General features: G+C 46.9%; 1 pseudogene; it reads left to right on the top strand.

Annotated features, from left to right (window-relative positions):
• Positions 1-311: 311 nt before the first annotated feature.
• Positions 312-894, top strand: LOC101571095 (annotated as a pseudogene).
• Positions 895-4,617: the final 3,723 nt, after the last annotated feature.

Raw genomic sequence — 4,617 nt, 5'->3', positions numbered from 1 at the left:
AAAAAAAAAGAATAAGCATTTCCCTGGCAAGCACAAGGTCCTGAGTTCAATCCCTGGTTTTGCTAAATGAATAAATAAATACATCCCCAAATAGGGATTGAAACTTGATGAGCCCTCTCACATGTTTTATGGGCCAGGGAGATGGCTCAGTGGAATAGGTGCTTATTTAGCTATTTGTTTCTCAATAAAATTATGGAAAAAAAATAAATGTGTGTGCTATTTTAAACTGCTAATTTTCTTTTCAATGTTTGGGTTAAACACAGAGTCTTTAAAAAAAAAAAAAAAAAGACCAGAAGCAGCTGGGTGGCAAACATGGTGGCGATGGTGTTGACACTGAGGACGTGCTCTGTGGTCTCAGCCTTGTTGAGCCCTCCTCCAGCTGCAACTCTTGCTGTCAGATACATGTTCAAGAAAATGGGTGGCAGCTCCAAAAACCTGGGTGGGAAGTTCTCAAGCAAACATTTCGGAGTGAAGAAAGTGGAAGGTCTCTACATTCATGCTGGCAACACCCTTGGGACGCAGCGCCAGTTCGGCTGGCACCCAGCTGCCCACGTGGGCCTGGGGAAGAGGAAGTGCTGTACGCCCTGGAGGAGGGGACAGTCTGCTGCACTAAAGAAGCCTATGTGCCCAAGCCCAGCAACCTGGAGGCTGTGGACCTGGTCACCAGGCTGCCAAAGGGAGCTGTGCTCTACAAGACTTTGTTCATGTGGTTCCTGCCAAGCCTGAGGTCACCTTTAAACTAGTGGCTATGCCTTGAAGTCTTGGTTGAGGCCACTGGACAGACTTGGTGCCCAGGTGACAGTAGAGGAGGAAGAGGTCTGCTGGACGGTGGCTGCAGGAGACTGAAGTGACGCTGGGAAACCCTTTGGGAGAGCTGACCGGGGCCTGAATAAAGCCAGCTGTCAGGACAAAAAATAAATAAACATAGAGCCTTATATAAGCTGCTAAATATGAGGGGGGAAATTTTTTTCTTGAGACAGGGTCTCACTGTGTAATGCAGGATGGCCTTGAACTCATGGTGATACACCTATCTCGGCCTCCCAAGTACTGGAATTATAGGCATGTGCCACCACACACAACCAGAGAAAAATTTGATAGCCAACAATAATAATTAATAAAAGGCAACAATATGTATTTTTAGTAACTTCTACATATACTTATTAATAACTATGCCCCTGTAGGAAGGTTTTATAGAAACACTCCTAACGTCTGTTCTGCTGACTACCCGCTGTTGTCAAAGAACAGCATAGAATGAAAGGAACCACCGCAACATGGACCCTACAGTGCCCAGCCCAAATAGTATGCAGCTAATAGAGAAAAGGCAAAATTAAGCTATGCACAGCCAGAGTCTAGCATGAGGAAAGTTCTCCCGATTGTGGAATGTGAGGCCCTGGCATGGTGACACTGGTGCTTAGGCAGGCTGAGGTAGCACAATCTCAAATTCAAGGCCAGAATGAGCAACTCAGCAGGTTAGCAGAATCCTGTCTCAAAATAAAAATATTTTAAATGGACTGGGGATGTAAGTCAGTGTGAAGACCCTGGGTTCAATGCCCCGTGCAGAGAGACAGAGGCAGAGACAGAGACAGAAACAGACAGAGATAGAGAAGCATTGGCTGTGGAAAATTAGAGACCAGAAGCAGAGGCTCTGATTTATATCAAAACTGATATTCTCTCCTCCCAATATTATCCACAATCCATTAACTATACTAAAAATATACCATTTGTGTATTTTTATGGTAATGATATAAATTAGCAAGTATCAGAATTCCTATAAGTGGGGTACAAATCTGTAGTAAGACTACAAATGGCTGGGCCGGAGAGATGGCTCAGTAGAATAAGCACTTCCCTGGCAAGCACAAGGGTCTGAATTCAATCCGCGGTTCCGCAAAAAAAAAAAAAAAAAAAAAACCACTACAAATGGCAGACATGTCTGTGTGAAATATAAATCTTTATAAAAAATGGCTTTTCCCTGGTACCACAAAAAGTAAATAAATAAAGGCTTTTGAGAGCAGGGCATGATGGGACATGCCTGTAGCCCCAGCACTCAGGGGCTGAGGCTTGAGGATCACCACCAGCTGGAGGCCAACCTGGCCTACATAGTGAGTTCACGGCCAACCTAAACTACACAGTAGTGAAGAGTGGATTACTTAAGCAAGTTCATTAGAAAATCTTCAAACATCTTGCTGATTAGGGACAAAAGCTCATATCACCATAATGAACACAACATTGGAAAAAGTAGCTCAAAGAGCATTTAAAAAATCAAGCTGGGGGTACACCCCTGTAATCCCAGCATTTGGGGGCTGAGGCAGGAGAATCACTGCGAGTTTGAAGCCAGCCAGGGCTACACAGTGAATTCAAGTCCAGTCTGAACTACATAGTGAGACCCTTAATTTTAATGTTGTTGCTATTTCTGGGTTTAATTTTTTAAGCCAATGCTTCCCACCCCTCCACTGTTCTAAATAATACTTTCATATGTAATTTTTTTTTTTTTTTGAGGCCCGAAGATGCCTTTAGGGCATTTCTGGTTTGCCTTGACTATCTGGGTTTGGACCACAGAAGCTTGAGCTTGAGGGGTTTGTTTCAGCAGGCACTGAAACAACTGAGCTATTGGGCAGGCCCCCATTTGTAATTTTTATACTCGTTTTTTATATTCTTTTTCTTAAAATGGGTCCCACAAAATCTAGATCTAGCCCTAACTCCTTCCGAGTGCAACTTCAGATCTCTAAAGGGAGATGAAATGGGTAAGGTTTCAGATGTGCTGATGGAAGGGGCTGGAGAAGCCAACTACCAGAAAGAAGAAAATAAAAATCTGGGGCAAGGAAGAGTGAGATGGAACCCCAGAAGTCAATAAGTGGGATATAGAACAGTTTGAGCTTAAAGCACCCAGGCCTGGCTCAATGCTAGTACCTGAGGGTAAAATTCCAAACTCTCAGGCTGGGGAGATAGCTCGCTGGTTTAAGCGCCTGCCTGGCAAGAGTAAGAACCCAGGTTCAATCCCTAGTACCGCATGAGGTGCGGGACCCGGAACTCTAGGTGCTCCCAGCCTGCCACCAAGACCAGGCACGCCTGTAAATCCAGCACTAGGGAAGCTGAGACAGGAGGATCACTACGAGTCTGTACTAAATAAATAAAAGATTAAAAAATAATAATAAATTCCAAACTCTCATCTGATGGGCAAGAGTTCTGAGCAGAAGTGATCCAGTCAGGATCAGGCCCAAAGCCAACTCCAGCCGGATCAATCAGCTAAACAGTCCCATGCACCTCAAGGTGGCCTGGGCGAGGAGGAGGAAGTAGTAGACTAGTTTGGCCGGCTAGGCCCTCAGGCCTAGCTTCTGTCTCCCCCGCCCTCCCCCGTGATTTGCGATTTGCCGGTGGAGGGGCGGGGCCAATGTCGGGGGCGGGGCCTGCTCTGGGCTGGTCTTGATCTGGCCACGCCTTGTTGGGGGGAAGATGGTGTCCTGCTTGCTTGGATTTTCTGCTCAATTTGTGCTGGCTGCTGTCAGATGCAGAGGTTGCAGTCTGGAAAGGGCACTCTGGGTAGCCAGGCCAGGGCTGGCCTGCGGGAGCTGATCAGACTCTAGGGGAGCTGTCGAGAAAGGAACCCTCCTCCTCGAGGAAGGAACCCTGCTCCTGGGAGGGGCATCTGGCTGGTGTCCAACTTGGGCAACCGGAACCAGTTAACCTCTGGAGCTGAGGAGGGAGATGAGCACTGCGAGGAGGAGGAGAGGACCACACGCTGAAGGGCTTGGGCAGGGATCCCAAGAAGTGGGCTGAAGGGAGAGGATGGTGGTCATGATACATGACCATGGCAGAGAAAATACAGGATGAGCCACATTACCTGTAAATCCTTCCCACTCTTCTGTCTTCCTCACCTCATCCTCGTTTTTCCCATTTCTTTCCACCTGTCTTCTGCCTAGAGTCTTCCTTCCCCCACATTCGTCCCTGTGTTACGGAGCTCTGCTTCATGGCCTTCAGCCCTCAACAATAGGCCTGCAGAATCCAGATTTCTCCAGGATTGCATAAACACTGGGGTCACCCCAAAATGGAGAGGGAGTTCTAAGAACTAACATAAACCAGGAAGACCAGAAAATAACAGTGTCCTTCCTTTGCCTTATCTCTCCAAAACAACTCCCATCTGGTCCCCATCTCGTCCCCATCTCCTTATCTCACTAGCATAACCTCTACTTGGAGCATGAGGGCTTCCTTCATGGCAGACTTCCGGTGAGGAATAAGGGCTAGGAGGGAAATTATGTGAGGTAAATTCTGTTTTATCCTTTATCTGTGTAGCTTTATGTCTGGCCCTGGATGTCGTCTGTCTCTGAGTATCTAGTTGTCTCTGTCTTACGCCAAAGAAGGATGGGGGGAGAGTGTTTCCCACCAAGACATTTGAAGGGGCTTATGCATGGCTCTACCCTCACACCTCGACCTTCTGTGCTTGACTGACAGTCCCCTCATGATCACTGTCCCCCAATCTTCCCACAACTGCTTCCTTTCTGTTATCTAAGGCTCAGCTCAAAGGTTATCTCCTCCAGTGTCTTCCATAAAGCTCCCCTCTCTGACACACACAACAGTCTATGTCACAGCCCTTGCTATCTATCTATCTATCTATCTATCTAT

Source organism: Octodon degus, unplaced genomic scaffold, assembly GCF_000260255.1.
Source record: "Octodon degus isolate 3935 unplaced genomic scaffold, OctDeg1.0 scaffold00098, whole genome shotgun sequence".
Lineage (NCBI taxonomy): Eukaryota > Metazoa > Chordata > Mammalia > Rodentia > Octodontidae > Octodon > Octodon degus.
The sequence above is the reverse complement of the archived record's forward strand: the minus strand, read 5'-3'. Positions and strand labels throughout refer to the sequence as shown.